This window comes from Bombus impatiens, unplaced genomic scaffold (genome assembly GCF_000188095.3).
Source record: "Bombus impatiens unplaced genomic scaffold, BIMP_2.2 scf_0321, whole genome shotgun sequence".
Taxonomy (NCBI): domain Eukaryota; kingdom Metazoa; phylum Arthropoda; class Insecta; order Hymenoptera; family Apidae; genus Bombus; species Bombus impatiens.
The window spans coordinates 955066-977178 of record NT_176740.1 but is presented as its reverse complement, the minus strand read 5'-3'; the positions used below and the strand labels follow the sequence as shown (position 1 = coordinate 977178).

The 22113-nt window shown below is 41.7% G+C and overlaps 1 protein-coding gene and 1 long non-coding RNA gene across 4 annotated transcripts in view; one reads left to right on the top strand and one right to left on the bottom strand.

The window, feature by feature from the left end:
• Window positions 1-22113, top strand: part of LOC100742628 — an 83057-nt gene that overhangs the window by 40027 nt on the left and 20917 nt on the right. The gene's annotated exons all lie outside the window — the stretch shown is intronic.
• On the bottom strand, window positions 1291-14304 carry LOC117151642. The gene is made up of 3 exons (XR_004461719.1): window positions 14293-14304; window positions 3643-3649; window positions 1291-1374 (listed from the first exon to the last, which is right to left on the bottom strand). It is a non-coding gene; the product is annotated as an uncharacterized LOC117151642 (long non-coding RNA).

Sequence of the window (22113 nt, the reverse complement as noted above, 5' to 3'; positions counted from 1 at the left end):
ATTAGCACAGTTATATACTTATACATATTACGTTCAATTTCATGAATAAATGAATATTTTTATTTCTCGAAAAATAATGAAAGAGAAAGTAAGGAAGCTAAAATAAAAGAGGGTCAGATAAAAATCCTGAAAGTGTAACTGTATATAATTATTCCTTGAGAGTAACTTAACGTTTTTCTAACATTGACACTGGAACTACCACACCAGTCAAATTGACTAGTTCTACAATTTTATAAATGTGTCAATTCTCGTTTAGGGATCATGGTCCGGGATAGATTAATAATATCAAAAATGTACTACATAACATGGAATTCTTTCCGTAAGAAATTAGTAAATCAATAAATATAAAAATATTCTATTATTACGTATTTTTCAAAGACCAATCAATTTGGCTAGTTTTAGTAAAAATTTCTTCGTGTTAACTATCGGTAGTTCTAGTGTTAAGGTTCGGATTTCTGGGATAACTGAAAACCTCGATCATACAATAATACATATATATTAAGAACGCAAGAAGACAAATTCTAAATGCCAAAAGAAATTTTTATTTCACATTCGATGAAAATTCTTCGGTCATTTGCATAAAAAAATGTTTAACGCGGAATGGACGCAATTGCGTCGAAACGGTCACATAAGTTGACAAAGTTGGATTCGCGGACAGCGGAAAGAAAACGAGTATCCTGAAAAAACTGTCAGGTCCTCGTAAAGAAGGAAAGTCACGACGTGTCCTTGCGCACGCATGATCATTAAGGCCATTAAAGCCTTATCTCGGCGAGGGAGACGCCACTTAAATACAGACTTTAACGCCGCGTGGCGCGAGAACCAAACGGAAACGGAGGATCCGCGTACTTACACGCGTGGCAAGAAGCGTAACATCGCCGGTGTGGACGCACAGCCGTTGAAAAAAACCTGTCTCTTACAGGTGTACTAAATTCTTATTAACTTAGCCATTAATTGCGACTATTCTAACTTCAACCTACGATTCCATAGTTTCTGAGGAAGGTGGAAAGTGTACAGTGAGAGTAGAAAGTGAGTGTGCACCTTGAAGGCACAAAATTTATTGAAAAATTATTATATATATGTTGCATCGAAAATAAAGGATATGTAAGAATACAAATTAATGGCAAAAAGAACACAGGTAAACTTATTGTTAAGGTATAATAAATTAATTGCTTTATTCGCACACAACATCTATACATATATATTACACTCTGAAGACCTCGATAACCTTCTTACACGCATTCTTATTGTCAAACAGACTATTCTAGATGCTTCTAACAGCTATCAATAGTCTTTTGTCTCAACTAAGACCTGGACGTCCTCTGACGCTTACACACACATTCACATGTACAGTGTAAATGTATCATCTACCTAACACTTTAAATAAAACGATGTGTATTACGCAAATCTCATTTTTTTAAGGTCTACACTCACTTTCGACTGTATATACGTATATTTGATTTGATATATTCTCTCAAGTATCTAGTGAGTTTGACGTTCTTTCAATTTTTTATCGAGTATTGAATCATTCGATTCAATTCGATCATTTATTTTTCTCTTTTTTTCTAATTCGACTAACTACAATTAATTTTCATAGAGAATATTCTCCCTCGTTTTTTTAAATATTCTTTGAAAATCTGTTTCCTTCTTTTATTCGAATTAAACGCGAGCAATTCTCGGTCAAGGAATTCAAGTGAATTCACTTTAATAACGAATAAGTAGAATAGCATAAATCGGAGAATACGATCCTCGTTAGATCGTTAGTGACAACGCACTAAATTCACTTCGATAAAGAAAACCGACGCTTTTACCAGCCAAGAATCACCATTCTGCTTTCCGAGAATTAATGGAAGGTTAATTTCAATGGATGATGTTCATCTGCTTGGTTGTTAGTCGATTACACGGCGATACGCGTCAGCCATCTAACAGACTTCTAATCTGTGTTTGACCGGTTCGAAACGACCGAACGACACGAGAATCGACCGTGTGGAGCACGATATAGGTGTTGGCTCATTAACAAACCCGATGAGCGGTTCATTAATGAACTTTATACTGCTTAACGGAGTACCGTTGTTGGCTAGTCAGATTCTCTGACGCGTAACGAAACGCGACGTGCTTTCAACCGACGAAACGGTCACTTCAGATAAGAAGAGAGAAGGTGGTTTACGATCGATGCGAAGGAATGGCGTCCCCTGGCCTTTCCCCTTCTATCAGCATCGTGATTATTCCCTGCGTGGAAAGTGGCGTTGATTGGAACGAGGAATGTTCCCGGCTAATGAAATTTAATTGCCGACGATTAAACGCCGTATCTTCTCTTCCTCGCCTTTACTAGCCGAACCGAAAAGTTTCCTACCTTTCGCGGGAATACGTGGGACGTTTAATTACGTTTGGGTACGCGCGGATATGCTAGCCAGATCTCGATTCGATCTTATCGTAATGAAACGCAACGTCTGTATCCATATCTGTATGCAGTTTTGCTCGATTTTTCGACAGACGATTTTCGTTGCTGTACTGGTTTTTTTTTTTTTTTTAGTCTGTTAGGAGAATTTATTTTCCCTAGTTTACATACCTATCGTTAGATCTCGAGATTCCCAGTTGATGGGATAGAAATTGAAATAGGAAATTCAGAATTTATTTTTGTTTGCTTAGTTACATCACGTAAATGGTATAATTTATGAAATTTATTCTACTGGTTCTTTCATATCACCACTAGAGAGACTAGTATACGTATGTTGAAAAATTCATTTAATCTTGACTTCTTGTAACTATATACATCCTCTGGCTAAGCTATTACTATTACCGTGTTTTCTTCGTGTTTTGGATCTTTCGCTAATTTTTTCCTAAATTTATTCCGAAACTATAACTACGCGTTAGAATTGAGGAAGTTAAAATCTTTTCCACAGCCCTGAATGTCCAGTAAAATAACACATAACTTGCAAGCATGAGCCGTCCACGGGATTACCTTCGCTATGTTGACGTGTAAAGTAGCTTTACCGATAAATCTGTTAGCAGTTCTAGGACGAAGTACGCACGTTCTCCCGGCTTAACCTTCTTTCTCTTTCATTCTTTCGGTTACAGCGCTACAACTATACTCAATCAATAACTCATTCAGACAACTTACTCCATCGTAAAGCCTATCGATTCTCCGAACATTCTTAATTCATTGTCAAACGGCCTGAGCTCCCTGCGATGTTTTACAAGACGTATTACAGCCAAAATACGTAAAATAAACGACAGATATGCGAAAGGCAGATTCGCATAGTCGTATCTTGTCGCGGCGTTGTCGCGTGGCTTCGCGACAAAGCCCAGGGTCACGAACTCCGGTTCGTGCAGCGAGGAAAAGGAAATCCGTGGTCTGGCGTTCGGCTTCGGGCACTGCGGGTCGTCTTGCACCGGGTGAGACAAAACATTGTCCGCTCAGCGGGACACGATGTTTCCAGGGGCGGTAGGGCCGGGGGCGAGGTGTGCTTCAAATTGATTTGTTGTAAGTGATACGCCACCCTCGGTGAACGAATGGTACAATAATTGGGTACATAAACAATGACCGATGAAACAATTTCTCATGTCGGTATGGGCGCTGCGTGTGTGTCTGTGTTATAACGTGCCTCCACCGTAATCTGTATACCTTATCCGCTATAATTGAACCGCCTTGCTGGAAGATAGCCGTTCAATGAGATTCGACGTGCAAGCGCTCTAGCGTATATTTTATCGGGAACACGTGGGATCGGAGTACTAGACTTGTTCGGGCGTCGTTCGAGGCACAGTGGCTCGCCAAACTATTTCAACGCTTATCATAAAGAACTCTTACGTACACGTATATCGTACGAGTTAGACGAAAATACGTTTTATGAAGAATGAAGCAACGAATCGTATTTTCTACGTATTTACAAGGAGTTCGCGGAAAAGAATAATCCATACCCATATTCGTATTGCGACTTCGACGAAGTTGATGTTTCTTTAAAATTCCTAGTAATTGCAAGAATCCTACCAGCGTGACAGGTTCGAAAGTGAAGTTAACTATTTCGAAGAAGACGAAGAGAAAGCTTCCGAATCGATTCTCTAATTGTTCCTAGCAACGTATGAGCAACTATGTCGCTTGAAATTCTCGTCTGTCGTAGCACACCGATTAACCGTGTTCACGATCACGACATGAACGAATCTCGCGAAATTATAATCGTTAAGGATCACAGCCGATGCTGTGGTTGGATCTGTGTTTCTATAACGAAGTCCACGATCGTGTGATTAGCGATCGTGTGTATGTACAGTCACACGTATAAGAACCGAACGCAAGATCGTCGGGGTACGACCGTGGTATCTCTCGGTGACTCGGTAGATCCCGTGAGTTTCTGTATATGGCCAGCACGATTCTCTCCCTGTCTTTGCCACCCACCAAGACGTACGATAGCCAGAGCCCGGCCATTAAACTCGTAATTTGACGTACGTCCGTTTCCGAGCGAAACCGGCGATTCCGTTTGGATGATCGTTTGGAGAACTGGCAAAGAGAGAAAGAGAGATGAACGCACAAAACGTGTAATGCGACTGAACGTGTAAAGCATGATAAATAAATCGGTCGGCCCTCGTTTGTATAACAACGCTCGATTTGTATCGTAATAACTACACTGTGGTATTTGTGTTGCGATCAAAGGAACCGTGTTACTTGTATCCTGACGGAGAAATATCGTGCGCGCACGTGAAGTATGGATTACAGTTACCCTCTCTTTCCACCAGGCCTGTTCAGTTCTATCGGTCCGTCTTTCTCTCTCTTCTTTACAAAGCCTCCCCGATGCATACACGTATACGTGAATACACTTAGGCACTGTGAAGGAAGGTCTATACGAAAGGAAAGGAGCGGAGAGCAGCGAGCCGATTGATAAATTAACCGCGCGTCGAAAATTTCTGAATGTGGAGCAACACGGCCCTGTCTCGAGTTATCTGCGATCGATTAATTTACGCTGCGCGGCTGGAAGACATTCCCTTACGGTGAAATTTACGAGCGTCCCGCGATCCAAGGTCAGCCCTTAAGGATTTATTCGCGAATTCCATGGAGTATGGTGAGAAGAGGAGGAAAGAGAAGACGAGCGAAACAAATAAAGAAAGAACAAACGTCTCAGCTATCGTCCAGTATGGTAGAACCATTTGCAAGTGGTGGAGAACGCCCCGTCCGTGATCTATTGCATAATTGGACACCTCCTGGTGGATCCTCGTGGCTGTGTACGAGTCGAAGATTACGGGGAAAGTTGGCTGGGCTTCGTATACACAGTGCGCAGGCCACCGCGCCATGATCCGACAATCACGTAAAGCCAACAAACTCTACCCTGTCTTCCCCGTGGCCCCGTTCATCGGCCCTTTCTGCCAGCAACATAAATTTTAATCGCTGCTCCCATTCGCTAATACCGGGTTTGCGATCACCGGAAAGAGCTGGCGCGTTGACGTTGACGCATTCCTTTGTGTTCACCTTGTACGGGTGTAGAAACGTGTATGTTTCGCGCTCCTGATCGACGTAATAACGCGAACCCACTCTTTCTTTCTGGCTTCTTCTGGCTACGAGTGGTTTTCTCCTTTTCCCTCGCTGCTCTCCTTATTCCGCCCCCCGTGTACACGCGCGTGCTTATTACGCGACTGACAAATTAACGCGAGGGAAGGATGCTGGATGTTGCGAATAGAACTGTGGAAAATTTCTTTTCTCAACCTCGCTGGATTCGTTTTGCACTTCCATTCCGCTTGATAGATTAACTCGTGACTCTGGCTACGAGAACCTGTTAGCGAAGATCGGGGAGTACTCTCGCGTAGATTTGTCGGAGATGACGCGATGCGTTTAATGGAAGATGCTGATGATCGTGGAGCACGGACGTTATTCGTGATTTGTTGGCCAAGAAGCTGTGATTAACTCGATTTTGTCGATCGTACAGAGATATCGTATGACTATAATGATTTTTTTACGAGAAGATATAGCGTTCCTCGCCTGTAATTCTAGCTAAAAATATGGCAGGCTCGAGTAGCGGATTCTTTCATTTTTCCACTCGAAATGATCGAAAAGGTATCCGTTCTTAAGAACTTATTAAGAATTCAAGTGTGAGCGCTTCTAGAGACGCATTGTGATCAGCTGGACTGTTTAACGATGCACAGATATCGTGTAATTATTCCATTTTTCTTTACGAGCGAGTACAATCCTTCTTACCTGTAATCGTAACTAAAAACGCAGGTACGCTTGATCATCGTACTTTTTATATTTTTCGGTTTGAGATCAAATGTCATTTCTCAAGAAGCAATTAAGAATGCAAAAGAGAATCGCGCTTCTAGAGATACTTATCTGTGTACCAAGGCATCGCGACATTTCACCAGCGTAACGTTACTACTAATCCTATCAGATGACTTTTAAAGTGCACTTGCACGCTAAAAGGACCCGATCCAGATCACGAAACACGAGCGAAATTATCTCTCCAGCGAACGAAATATATAATACGTTTTCCACGTAATATCCGGCGAGATGCTTTTCGATTTTCGTTCAATATCCCGTCCAATTATACGCGGGCCAATTTCGTTTATACGATTTAATTGGCATGCGAACGACCGCGCGTATAATTTCCAGTACGCGGTTAATCTTGACAACGATGTAAACAATTTCATTTTTGTCGAGTGGAAGAGCGGCAACAGACGCGAAATGGTTCACGAAAACGGGCCTCTCGCGACGACTACGGACGTCTTCAACATGACGGGGAGCAACGAGGCCAGGTGTAGGGGCAAATTGCGTAGCAACCGTGCCGTGGTATCTCGGATCTCGCAATTACTTTTCAGGCACGAAGCCAATCTTGACCCGTTCTCTCGAAAATGTACACACACCGGTGGAGGGTAGAGAAGCTTTCGTGGGCCCCTCTTCTTGCGTTCCAGCCGCGCAATCTTCCCTTTCGAAAAAGATTCGAACAGCCAAAAGAATGGATCGAGAGAGATCGTGCTACGCCCTTCATTCAGTACGCTTCATACAGGCCACTATACGCTTTGATATATCAGCCACTTCGTATCGCGGTTTTTAAGAACCAGAAGACAGAACGTTCGCTTGGCCAACGTAATTTGACTCCGATGAACGCTTTACGCTTTAAACGCTTGTCAGCAACGATATACGGGACGCTTCCTTATCGATGGCACCCGCTTTCGAGAGCCCACGGGTTCAACGTTTCGTGATGATGATGGCCCCTGCTACGATCGCCCGGTTAGCCTCGTCCCTTTGATGGACTGATACCAATCTGATCTTCCAGAGTAATACTCGTTAATTAAAAGTATAGGTGGAAACATAGAATTAATACGAAGATCGGTAATCGGTTTTCTTCTATTCTCTTTTTAACCTTGAAATACTATAGCCGAGTAATGCGTTTCTTATCGTCAGCTTTGTTTCAGATAATTTTGAAAGACTGTAGCTCTCCGTTCATCGAAAATTTATGCTTCAGATTGAACGAAAGTTTCTTTAACTCTTTCCAATCTGAATTATCTTTCCGAAATATCTTTTTCCAGATATGTAGTTGTTTCTCGAACTTTGTAAAACGGAAAGATTGTAAGAAATTTGAAAAAAAAGAAACGTATCTCAGGCTAAAAAATTTTAAACGATTGCAATTTATTATTTTACGACGCTGTACGTAATCTTCAGACCCGTAATATCAATCAAGAAAGTTAAATACCTCCGTTGAAAGAAAATTTTGTAATCATAATGTTAGATAAACAGGTTTCTCCACCGACATTTAAACGACTTGAAATTTTTGTGGGTTTCGCGAATGAAAAGTCTCGCGGGCCACCGATCGCGAGGAATACCCTGGCTATTCGCCAACCCATCCACCACAATGAACATGTATCAAATTTATGGTGTACGGTTGTGGTACCGTGCGGTTCCGCCCACTCACACTCACGTGCACGGCCGTGATTTATGCCGCTCGTAAAGCAACCTCTCGAGGCAACGGGCCCCGCAGAAAAATTATTTCGTATTTCCATGGCGCGAAATGCACCTAACAGTGTGCCGCACGTATCGAGATCCCAATGTCCTTGCTTATACTATCCAGCCACGACCTAATTTCTCTTTTCTCTTGGTCTTCTCTAATTTCTGAATTAAATTCCTCATTAAGCATATTCTTACTAAATGTTATAACACATCGAATTCAAATACGTTCTAACGAAACTAAAAACGTTACAAATTTCCAACGAATCCGTAATCTGATAAAACTGCAATCGATTAAAACTGAATTGACATGATCTAAAAGTAGAAAAAGTTCTAGTCAATTTACAATCTTGAAGAATTAATTCGTTTAACTCTGGTTCGCATGAAATATTCAAACGATCGACTAACCGTAGTCGGTTCAGTTCGATCCTGAAAAAAGCCTGAAGGTTCGTTATGGGAACTTCGCGAGCTCCCATGGCGAAACGCATTTTCGTTTGGCGAGTGCAGCCCGAGGCAACTCTCTCACGCAATCCCTACGAACCGACCAACGACGACGAGGCGGCCTCTTAACGTCGAAAGTATGATTTACCGCCGTCTCTATCCTCGATCTACGTAATATGTTTACCATGCCGGTTTGTCAAAGAACGTTCTCCCTGTCTGACACGTTCCCTCGCGTTCATAATGAATTATCCTCTCATCAGACTGCAAGGCATTATTGGTTTTGCATCAGAAAGGCTCTCTCGGATGTTCTTCTAGTACTACAAACTTAACTCTTTATAGTTCTGCATGCAACTAATTTTCCCATCGACTATCGATTACCTCGCTAACATTTTCTGATAGAGTTAATTAAGTAATAAAGGGGTAGAAGCAATCTTCGAGGAGAATTTCTATCGACATGTACAATCTATCGTTGCGAATTAATTTCCGGGTAATTAAAAGTCTGTACATCGAAAATAGAAATGATTGATCTTCCAGTGTAGATACCTAATATTAATACAGCATTATTTACTTGATATTAGAACTATTGACTCGAAGGTACTTATTTCATGTATCAATGTGTAGAAATCGACGTTCTAAAGCGATTTATACAGAGGGATGCTAAGAAAGAGCAACCACGAGATGAAAATAGGAGGAAAATATCTTTAAGTGAAATTGAGAAACTCGAAGTAGCTTCAAATAATTACAGTATTCTTGCAGTTGTTTTCGATTAACAGCCAGTGAAGGCTCTTCACTGGATATGGAGGCCGTTTCGGTCGAAGAATCATCAGCCGTGTTGAAGGAATGTTGATTTTGGCGTTGATATATAGAAATTGAGGGCACGAGGTGAAAAGAATCTGGCACAGATAGCAACTGGCTTGGTAGTCAAAATTATCTTCGCCTTAGTGGACTGTAAACATTCCAAACAGGAATATGTGCTATATTAATCTACACTGGGTGCAAATAATTACACTATCTAGCGATGAAAAATGTTAAACGATATTCTTCCTAGTTGTACTTACGCCGAATCTCCGCTTGATTTTGTTGTTACTTCTAGCTATATTTTCATTCTTCCATATTTTTCCCGAATTAAAAACTTTCTAGTGATAGAAAAATAGACATTTACAATTAGGTGAAAAATGTCTCAAAGAACAGAATTAGTGTCGCTGACGCTGTAATAAGTGACACTGACTCGTTAAATTGGAATTTCAAAGAAATGGCATTTCACGTGCACCGGCTTAGTAGTATTAAATTTCGAACACGTGTTCCACTTGAATCGGACTTCTCTATCGAGCTGGATGTTTCGTCGATCTCGAATAAGCAAGGTTGCAAATGCCGCCATGTGGCTGCGTTTTATCGTTCGAGTAACGTACAGTACCGTTTCGCCTTTGTTTCCTGTGGGAGTGAAATTGAGTCCCTGTCGCGATGTCTGTTAGTGGGAATGTACGACTCGTTCGGTTTCGAATCGCTTTACCAACATGCAACAACACGCATTCTTCCGACTTCTGCGCGTGTTGTTTGCTCGTGTGCTCTGAAATTTATGCATGGAAGTGGCGAAGGAGGTCTCCATCTTGGCGAACATGGTTATGCTGGGACGCCAGCGATTTTTTTTTTTTTTTTCATTTTAAATTATAGATTTTAGATCTTATTGTTGGTATAGACATCAATCTAAATCGTGATCTTTCATTGTCAAGCTGTAAGATGTAAAAGTTCCTTTTGTGAAACGAGTGTAACGTGTCTCGAAACGCACCTCGAGATTACTCGAGAACAATAAGTTCCGTTAGAGGCAGAGAAAGTAGAGAAAATCATAGGTGAAACGATGAAACTGCGAAAACTTCTATCACTGCCCTTTATCGTACGGTCTATTCTCTCTCGGTTGTCACAGTACAATAGATCAGACTAAGCAAACCTAACGTCGAGATACTAGGACGAATTAAATCGTTCGAAAGCTATACTGATCAATCCTGTAAATTGAAAAGTATAGCGAAAACCGATCGTGTTACGAATATTTTTTAAAATTTAACTTTGAATCTATTTATATCGACGATTCTGTATATAGAATAACGTACGTATTAAATAAATTAAAATACGTTCTCGCTTCCCTTCGACGTTTGTTCAATTTCGAGAAACACGCGTCGATCCACGGCACAAGAACCTGCAGGCTAAAACATCCTTCCGTTTACAAGTCTGAAAGGCTGTGGCTTGGATTTTTGGAAGCATCCATCTTGGATTTATCGCGTCGTCCTACACGTGTCGAACAAGCTTTTCGACGTCTACCCAAGGAGGCGAGTGGATCTTATGCTAATGTTCGATTTGCACCGGATGCATCGTCCGGCTGGTTCTCTTCTGCCCATTGCTGAAGCGTGTTTCCTGTCTTTAATACGAGCAACGTGCCTCCTCGACGATTCACGTAAGAAACTGCAATAAAATCGGTTCCTCAGCGCAAGACTAAACTGTAATTAAACATAGTAAATTTACCAAGCTGACTTGTTACACTTCCTTTACCAATTCTATTAACAGATCCTTTAAACGAAAGTAAAACGTCCGAGCCTTAATGAACTTGTTTTCTTGATCTATTAATTCGATTAGTAGACTCTGCCCTTCTTTAAAGACATCCATAAACGACCCAATCTCGCAATAGATCTTCCTTTCTAATAGACTCATTAACAACCACCGGAAAGTCACCGGACGATTAAGAACGCTTTGAGAAAAAGATAAATTTGCGACATACGGAGAGAGAGAGAGAGAGAGAGAGAGAGTGAGGGAGAGACAGAGAGAGAAAGAAACAGAGTGGATGGGCAGCTTAATGGAGGCTAAAAGAGAGGCCATCGGAGGATCAAGCTGTTCGCGTGCATGCGGCGCACACGTGAAACGTCGTAAAATTAGTTGGCGCGAAAGAACGGCTCGAATTCGTGGCGTTTACCCTGGCGCATAAAGCGCGCGATAATGCTTCTTTTAAACCATACCAGATGATGCCTCGTCCGGATACGAGGATTTACGTCTGGCTATTCGTCGAGGCCACTCCTGCCGCGGATTTCCCTGCGTTTTAGCTGAGATACGATCCTCTTAACCTCGAGTAACCGTTCCCCCAAAGCTTTCGCGGTTTACCACTTGCCAATCTGATTTATCAGGGACATATAATGGCAGAATATGGCATTGCATCGTTCGACCACCGTGTCGATAGCCCGGGAGGACTATGAATACAGAAAGATGCGAAAAAATCCTAGTCACGGAGGGATTATCGCTCGTCGGGAATAGACGTCCTCTTTATTGGCCCGTGCATGTAGATCGTATTGGCTACGTGGCAGAGGCGTGTAGGATAGTTAAATTAGCCCCGAGTTTATGATACACGCGCCTCGAGACCGTGACGGGCTCATTACTCTGAGAAATTGCCGCAACGGGATGGCGAGCCAGCAGCTAGATGATTGTGCCGCTAATTGAACTATGAGGATCATCGATTGGTTTCTTCTCGATGAGCTTGCCTGCACATTCGGATTGAGAGTAATTTTCTCGAGGTGTAGATCCGTCGTCCGTGCGAAGTCATTTTCGATGAAGGAAGAAGTTTCTAAGGTTAGAAGATAAATATATCAGATATTATATACAGCGTTCATGCAAATTTTACGACGTCGAATGATAACTTTGTTTGCTATGGATCTCATAATCTTTAATAATTTGCTTCCACGGTCATTCCATGTCCGACTTTAATCGCGATATATCCTTCGGGCTATTTCGAGTCCAATCGCGTCTACCATCTGTAAAAATCTTCTTGAGCTTAAGGAAGATATGCGAGAATTGTTGTCAACGTGTTCTATGTTGGAATTTGTCTTAAAACACTCAGGATTTTTGTTCGTTGAAAATAGAATGAGATTAATCCTTTGAGTAATAACATGGTCCAAGCAAAAACTCGAGTAAAAGTTCAAATTTGATACTATACATTGTACATTGACATTTCTTCTGCCCAAAAAATTGGAAGTACGTATTTTTTGGAATTTGGTACGATGAATATAAGAAAGCTTGAAAACAGACAAATAATTATTTTCTAAATCGTTGGTTCTGAGTTCATCGTTATTTTATCATAACGTCAACGGACTGGAAACATAAAAATTCCGACATCGTATAGAGCTTCGTGCGAAGAGACTGGAACTTCTCCAGCGATATCTCCTTATCGATGAAGCGGAGAGTATCGACTTCGACTTGGAGATGGACCACGTGGTCGCTAACGATCAAGTACGGTGCTGAGACGCTCAGAAATCGATACGAACGAAGAAATGACAGTAGCATTGACGGGGCGCTGCAAATTCCTCATGAATAATTCATGAGGCCATGGTGCGTTGACGCGAGCCGCTCGCCACGTGGTAACTTTGTGCAACCTAGTAACAATTTCTTGCACCGAGCAAAATATCGCCGCCGGACAGGATCGCTTATCAAGATCACCGACCACGAGTGACATTTGTTGGGATAATTGAAACATTTCTTCGATTCATTTAACCGTCCAAGCCGGCTGTCCAAGATAATATAAGCGCGGTTATGTTGGTTTAGAAGTTCTTTTTGTTAAACCAAGTATAATATTTACATTATAAGTATTCTTCGTTTTTACAATTCTCTTGTTTTACAATACTACACGGTAAGATACTGATTATTTCAGTCAGATGAGTTTGAGCGTCTTAAAAGGAGCTTAAGCTTTTTACAGAGCGATTAAACTTGCTGCCTACATTGCATATTGCGAGACAAGTCTTCGATATAATAAGGAAAAAATGGGAAAATATCGTGTGCTTTAGATTCAGCAACAAACAAATATCATAGACTCGTTTCACTTTTCTAATTTTTGATATTTGTTTGTTGCTGAATCTAAAGTACACGATGTTTTCCCATTTCCTCCTTATTATATCGAAGACTTGTCTCGATATAATAAGACAATTTTCGATGAAGAACGATATCGTAAGAATATAAATGTTAAAAATTATAATTAAATCTTCAGTGTAAATCTTCGGAGGTATGAATATACCATTTCTTGCAGTTATATCATTTTTGGAAAAATGCACGTTACAATACGCGTTTCTCTGTTGAGGCCTCCACGGTTGAGAATCACCAGTCATTTCGAAGTAATATTTTCTGCAAAGAATATTCCAATGAGTCGGCATCTACGGATAAGACCGCTTAAGTAGTTTTGCCCCTTTCTGCGCGCCATCGCGTTGGTTTAATCTCCAAAACAGAGTTACAAAGACTCAGAGGGATCGAGCCAGTAATTCAAGCTAAGAGGATACGATTAACCCGACCGTCGCTCACAGTATCAAGCTTTGCAAAACGAAAAAGCCTTACTGCCAGTCTGCCTACGTAGATTCCATATCAATGAATCCTTCCATCGTAAGGCACGACCATACACCCTAATCCAGTATCCGTAACGGAATCGAAATCGCGTGCACTGGAAGACTAGGAAACGAATCACCGGTCGACAAAAAATCTCTACTTCATTAGTACCATAAATATTAAGATGGAAAATTCTGATTCACGCTACGTGCACGCCACTATATTCGAAACATTAATCTGGATTCCACTGACCGGTTTACGATCGTCGTGTTCTTAAATATCTCGCTCTCGTGGATGTTGGAAAATTGGTTGATTGCCCTGGTAATGTGTACAATAGCGTGTAAAAATTTAGGATTATGAGTAGTTCGATATTTACATATTGGTCAAATTATTTACTTTAATCTTTAGAACTGACTACGTACATGTAGTACGTTACTATGTCGCATATGTATCTATCTACAACGAGACTGGATTACGTTACTGGGTACATATCATTTTTTCTGCCTTGAGAGTCACCTGAGTTGTACATGCTTCCATTTATCTACAACGATACTCAACTATGTCGCATATAGTACATTTATCTACTTGACGTACATTTATCTACATTTATCCACCAAGCCATTACCGTTTATTTTTCTTCGTTATGAAGATCAATTATACCATACTAGTAACATGAAAAATGCAAAGTAGTTGAAAATGAAAAAATCGGAAATATCGAAAATAACTATCTATCCTAGATTTGCTACAAATGAAAAGATACAGTGCAAAATAGTACCTATCTTTATCAAAGCGTGACGGCAAAATGTTTAACCTATACATACACGTAAATTAACCATAATTTTAAAATTACTTTAGAAGGTCCAAACTTAATTACAGAAAGTTGCCGAAAGAAAAACGAAAGTTTGGAAGTAAATGAAATTTATAACAGCCAAGGCTACCTAACAACGAGATAACGATCCGCAACTTTTGCACCATGGTATACTAACGAACGACGAGTAAACCGATTTCGCTAGTCTAACATAAGCTTCCGTATCGGCACATGCGCGATCGGCTTACATCCTCTTCAGAGAGCAGACACGCCAGTCGTACAGGGGAATCGGGACAAAAGGAGGGCCATGGGAGTCGCGCACATGTACCAGCGCGTGGATGTACGCCATATTAATTACAATGATTTCCTGCCACTTATGGCCGAGCGAGATTTAAATTATAGATATCCAGCGTGGCGTGCTGGGGCGGGGTGCCCGGACTCACCATTCCTGATTACAGGGTGTACGCGAGCATTTCAGGAATCAGACTCGCGTCATAACTCTCGGGTCATGGGTCAATCTTTACCCCCTTCCCCCCTCTCCTCATCTTTTCAGCCCTTCTCCCTTTACCCCTCAATCTCCCTCCCTGCATTCTTCTCGCCCATGTACCAGCTATCTTCGAAAATCTACCGTCGAATCGATCCCCCGATGATTCGTTTCCCTTGGTCCTTTCAGATGCTGCCGCCATTGTGTGGTATGCGGTATACCTGTTCACGTGGAATCGGTAATTACAAGATTTTCTTTCTGTTCGAGCTTGATGAGGATCTGCTGGTCCTCTGAGAACGTCATCACGATCGTATAAACATCAAATGATCCATCTTGATGATCCATCATTTAGAAACGATGAAAAATATCGACATCAGTTTTACTTTTAGAAGCCCAAACAAGTATGATTTTCTTACGAGAACAAAGTATTTAGGTGTTTTAGGATCTGAAATTTGTCGTGGATAAATCTTTGTCCAGTTTCCTTGCGAGATAGTATCTTCCAGGTTTATTTACCGTACGAAAGCACAACTTTTAGCAGGGTTTCGAGCTTCCAAAGTTTCAAGCATTTACCTAATCTCCACACGAAGATGAGATTTTAACAGATATATAACCTTGATCTTTCCAAGATTATATCTTTCTTTAACTTTCCTATAAAAGATGAAACTTTTAATTTGACCTTAAGATTCTAAAATCAACATCGATACGTATGCAACTAAATTCTTAATCATGCACCTATGTATTTACTAAATTAAAATCTTACAAAACTATGTGGTTGACTGGTTTTTACTTCTAAGAGGCTCAAATAGTTAGTCTTACGATAGTCACAATTGTGTAATTTATAACGAACAATATAAGTTTGAATATAAGTCTCGCAGTAGAATAAATTCGGCTTTTAAACACGGTATTTCCTGTTACGATCCAAATCGCTTTTGTACGGTTCAAAAACAGCTTTTCCCCTTCGCACGGTTTTAAAAATAAATTCACGCGTGCTGGTATGAACGGAGCATTGAAGCGTTAAAGGGGATTCCTCGTCAAAGGAACTTTGAGCGGGAAATAATTATGCCGCTCGCGAATCGCATAATAATATGCAGTCGCGCGCGCGGCTCGCGTGGGTGGATTCGCTAAATTTCAATCTACCTTGGCGGGCGTAATGTACGTCAACCGAATCGTCATGCCATGACGTGCCACGTGACGTCACGACGCGTGTGGTCCCTCTTTCGGTTTATTAAGTCCACCCTCGGCGAAGAGCCCGCGGGCGCCACGATCCCACCGTACAAAGAACTCAAGGAACGCCGGTGAAACGGGATTAATGCATTAATAAAATTACCGTACCACGTTTCCTACCTATTCAATGCTGGATAAATCACCTCACGTAATGTTACCGCATTTAAATCGAATTCCTGGAAAAGAAGCCCGTCAGAAGTCAGAACGGAGATGATGATTCTGTTTTAATTTCCTAATATCAGCTACGTTTGAATTAATAATTAGCCCTCGGAAGCCAAACCGATCAAATCTTTCTTAATTTCTACGTTTCATCGCACGAGCATACGATTATTGTTCGATTCTCCGAAAACAAACAACTTACTTGACCGTAGGATCTCGATAATTTTCAAAGAATTCGATATAGCTGATTGATGAACAAATGATTGAAGATTAAAAGTTCCACTGTAAATTTGAAATTAAATTTGCGATAGTTCAAAAAATTAGCTTAAACAGAAGATTAGGAGAGATTGGACGTTAATATTAAGATCTTCCGTTAACATCTTCGTACGAAGAAAAATAACAATATTAAAAGACAGGAATACACCTAGTATGTCTAACTAACTACGAGTTGTCTTGAATCTTCTCACCGTTGGCTCGCTAATTGCGTAAGAATTGCAGGGAGGAGAAAATCGTGAAGCGCGGTCGGAACAGCCTCGAAGCGGTTAATCGCCTCGTAAAACGTTATTTTTCGCGGGCGAGCCACATTCAATTACCATTTTTTCCCATTGCAATGGAATTTACAATAGCCCCCAATTAATACGATGATAATTCGTAAACTTTCACGCAGTTACGCTATTCTTTATTTAGCCGTGGCGTCAAGCAGAATTCATTCGCAAGTTTATTATCTACGCATACCGACTTACATCGTTAATTTCGAAGCCACGCCGTGTCTAATTATTATTAATGCCTGACCAGAGCTTTATCGACTACAATTTAATCGTGCTTCAACTATACTTGTACTCCACCACCGCTATCTTCCTCGTCCCTTCTTCTTTGCGCCCTTTCTGTTTTTCCTTTTCTCCCTTTCTCTCTCGTTCGTCCTCCTCGTGTCCTGATCTTTCTTCACGGGGTGGAGAACCGTTTCGAGTGGCGAGCTTTGATTTATGGCGTCACGCTGCTTAGAACGATTTGTCATGGCGGTATCGTCGAAGGAGATTGTCGCCGTGCAACGCGACAAGCTTCACAACTCGAAAGTCCGTTGTATCCTACGCTTGGTCGCGCTTACAAATCAGTTCGTGCGCGAAAACCGATGGCAAATTGCCGGGTTCTGACGTCTTCCTTGTTCCGCTCCGACCACACCAACTATTTAGAGCAGGGAAAATGATGTTCTCAAGTGTTCTTCGCTGTTCTTTTTCTGATAGAAACATGGACGATACCGCAAGGATTAATCATTTAAGCGTGTACGATTTTAATCTCTATTAGAATATAAAGCGGAGGAGATACATAATTCTCGATTGCATAATAAATTTTGATTAGAGATCTAGATCGAGATTCATACTTTGTAAGCACAGTAAGTAGCTATATAAGCTTTAAATTATTCCAACGTAATGATATTTTGAGTCGAATCTAATTGCAGTTCACTTGCAGATGTTACGGATATTTGTACTTGCATGTTTTTTCCTTAAACTGCTGATTTCTCATCGCACGATCTTCAAGCTAGCAAAAACACGTATCATCGATCGAACCAAACGTTTCAGATCCAATTATACTTTTCCAATTATACTTGTCTCGAATCACCTGCTGATTAATACTACGAGTATCGATGCTAACATCCTTTGTTCCTATAAAGCTTTTTACCAAAGATAGCGCAATATAGCGTAATACAGCACAGTAACATTTTTCTGAATTGATATAGAACACGTGACAATTCCCAACTTTTGGCAAGTGGGAAATTTGTAGTTTCTCAGTTCCAAAGATATCGATAGTTAAATTCTTTCATAATTTCATCCACAATCGATAAAATCATGGCAATGATTGAGGACAAAGCCATGCCAAAAATCCCCCTATCGAATATGGAAATTTTTATCGATACCAAAAGATGACACCGAAGTTCAATGTTCGAAAGCATCTAGATGAGAATTGGATTAACAACCATAAGGATCTTACTCGGTCTCAGCATTTTTCGCAGAAGGGCTCGTTTGTAGGGCTTTGCAGTTTATGGGCGGTTGTTTACCACCCGGTAAATGTTATGCTCGAGTCATAACGTATATCTTGGAAGGCCGTGAGTCCCGTACGGGACGACCATTAGCCGCATTCAATCACCATTACACGCTGGCGCGCTTTCTACGCCTGCTTGCCCCTTAAATCCTGGCCAACGCCGACAAAAATATCGCCGTCGACGTACCACGAAGACGACAAAGAGGATAGCAACGATGGACTAGCATCACGTGTTTACCTTCTACGCTTGAGAATCGAAAGTTCTGACTCATCCTCCGCGGTCAAACCTATTCTCTCGCTCGACTTCCACCCTTGTTCGTGAAGCAGGTCAAAGTCCCTCGCCGACTTACAAACGAACAAAGTTCATTTTACGTAAGAGGATATGACGTTGGTTCGTTGAACTGATTCTGGCATTGATTCGTTACTCCGATCGCAAGATATAAAGTTGCAAGTTGATGTCGTTGATAGTTTTTTATTGGCAGAATGACGACAGTATTCGACTCGCTGTTAAAACGGATTCAGATCAAAGAATTAATAAATCACAGAGCTTCGAAGATTCAACGAAATACTACGTACTTGTCACGCAGTATGATCCTATTTAGTCGCAGTTTAATATTCCATTTTTATCAACTTACATGCAAGACAATTGCATTCGAGAGAAAGACCTTAGCATTCGACTACATACAGTTCCTGGTCAGTGAATTAGATGTTGTGATCGATTCCACGAATTCCACGGATCGCACGTAACAGGGACGAAATCCTAACTTCTGCGAAATTCTCCATCGCGAAGGGTGAATGTAAAGTGCTCCCCGGCGGCGGTTTCCGCCGAAAAATCTCGGCGAACAAGGCCTGCTGGCGTTCGGGGGCGGCGGGTAAGGCACGCCGGAATCCAACGGCGCATTTACACGCGCGTTTCTTCGCCGCGTACAGAAATTACGACGCGGAAGAGAGGTCCGTGTGATCCCGCCTAAATGATGGTTTGGTCGGAAGGTTTCGCGGTAAGGAGGATTTATCCTTCGGTTCGAAGGTTTACGCGTTGTCGCCGGCCCCAAGAAGCCCCGTATGTACATCGACGATGGAAAGGACGCGCGGCGTGGCGTTCGGATTCGTTCGGGTACGATACAAATTTCGGGACCAGACTCTCCAAACCTGAGTGCATCGCGTTATCGAAAAATTTTTCTTTGTAGTGCTGTGCTGGCCATTAGGGCGCCCCGTTTCTTCAGTGTTGCTCGACGACCAGCCGGTTGGCAGGCTTTCGAGGAATATCGGCCGCGAAAAAAGACGAGACACTTTAACCGCGAGACGAACAACCGTATACCGTTACTACATCAATCTTCCGTAATGATGCAAAGTAGAAAAGGACGCGAGGAACGCACCTCCAGTACCACTCGCGATCGTTAACCGACTCTGTTTCCGACCAGATGACTTCGGCTTTTCATTTTCGTCGTACTCGATTTACTTGATTAGTTATTGAAAAGAAATTTCTCGCCGAATGATTATTTGTATAGCTTGTGGCGTTATGGTATGTTTCTATGACTTGCTGGGAGGGTGAAATGGACGGGTTAAATTGAAAAATTAATTGAATTTATTTGGTATTTCAGGAAGAGAAAATAAGTGGACACGCGCGATTGTGATTTTATTACGTTGCTGGTTTGCATACAACGTCCTTTTAAAATTATTCGTGTCCTTATGAAACACCGCATATTCCTTCAAACTTTGATCAACAAAGTCGAAACTAGAATAGCTCTGATGAGTTCGACGTCCAATTACAATTTCATCGTATCTTTGAGATTATAATAAAAAAACAACTCGTACGTAAAAGAGAGCCACGTCCAACTCGTAACACCGTGAGAGTTTCAAGCATTTTATTCCACGCTCCTTCCAACTCTGATCGACAACTTCGAACGTAGAGTAACTGCAACTACAAGTTCCGCAATTTCTTCAACTACGTCGCATTCGCTCCTCGAGCTGCCCCAGTTCAAACAACGAATACCAACAATCCTGCAAATTACAGTACGTGCCAAAAAACGACTCCGAGCCAAAACAAGCTGACATTCAACACGGTGTACCATGAAAGCTTGAAGCTTTTTAATTTCCCCTACTGGCAAATGGTACTGGGCCGAAAATCTCGTTAAGGTGAAACGCGTGAACAAATAAATAACATTTCGAGCGAGAGAGAAACAGGGAGAGAGGTGAAAGAGACTCGGGCGTATTGGGCGGACGTTCATAAGCTGCGTGCTGGCGAAGGGTCGAGGGCGTTCGGTCGGGTAGGGGGCGAGAAGGAATAAGGCGGAGGAGGGCCCAACGACCTCTGACCTCCCTGGGAACCACCAAGCCCTCGAGGGACTGTTCGAGAAAGAAGCCCAGGAATCCGGCGGACCCACCCGGCCGAAATACTTGCACAAGAGCTGCCGCCGCCTCGAATCGGTAACCTCGAATCGCTTCGTATCGCCATACTCGATAAAACATCGATCGTGAATTAATTTGTCCACCAACTAACCCGACAGCCCTTCTCCATACTAATTTAACGATTTAAACGTTACGGAATTAAGCTTCGTCTTCGTTCGTATATTATTTAATCACAGTAGGGTGAAATATTTAGATAAAGCAGAAAGAATAATTGTTAATTTAAAAATTCTTTGTAAACGAATGAATTGTCAATGACCGAAAAGAAATTTCATCTTCGATTGCTCCTGTTTTTCGAATTTTTATTTTCTTAAGATAGCGGCAAATATTCAACTCGATAAAGGGTGGCACGATATAGTACAACACATCGATAAGTACCTGGGAATATTTTCACATTTTATTCAATAGAGAATTGTGAAAACGACCGTGACTGTTCTTTCTATTTGATGAATATTATCTGGATATGGATAAGAATCGACCATCCTCCTAACTTTCTATCGCGATACACGCTGACTTTGACATTGCACATTGTAGCCGTCAAATACTCGCAACAATACGAATTAATCGATATTCGATCTGCTTCGTTAAACGTTTCGTGACTGGTCGAGATAACTTTACCCCTTCCTCGGCTGTATTTCGTTTCGTTTTCGTTATCTTCCCTTCGTCGAACGAACGATCACGTAGCGTACAGCGATTTTATTGAGCCGGGATCGCGAAATAATCGGCCTGACTGAGAAATCCTACCGAGTGTTAATGATTTCCTGAAGATTGAATCTGTTCCCCGCGGGCATTGATTTCTCAGTGGTTGGAGGAGTTCTTATTAGTTAGAATTAAATTGCAAAGGATGGTGGAGGTTGGTTCTTTGGAAAATAGGAGATCCGTTCAATTTCTCAAAGTCGAGCTTCAGCCCAGTGTTTGTACAGTACGAAAAAGAGGTTAATACCGTGTGATTATAATTCCCAGCGTGTAAAGGATAAAAAATTATTTGACTCGAAGGGAAGAAAGGTAGAAAAGAATGTTTCAAAGAGGGTCCGGGCGTACGGTATCGAAATCTCCCTAGGACAACAGGATGATCGATATAGACTTCAAAAATCGGCCGTGGGACAAAGTAAGCCGGCCGGTGCGCGTAATAAAAAAGAAACTGAGGGGAACGTTACCTCGAGGGAATTTCGAAAGGGTATCCCTCCCCCGTTTTTGTGAATCGTGATACCCGGCAATTACGTGGCACAGTCACGGTGATTGGCTGGGTCGTTTTCGCGGGAAGCATGGACCAATCGAAGCACCGGTATGCCT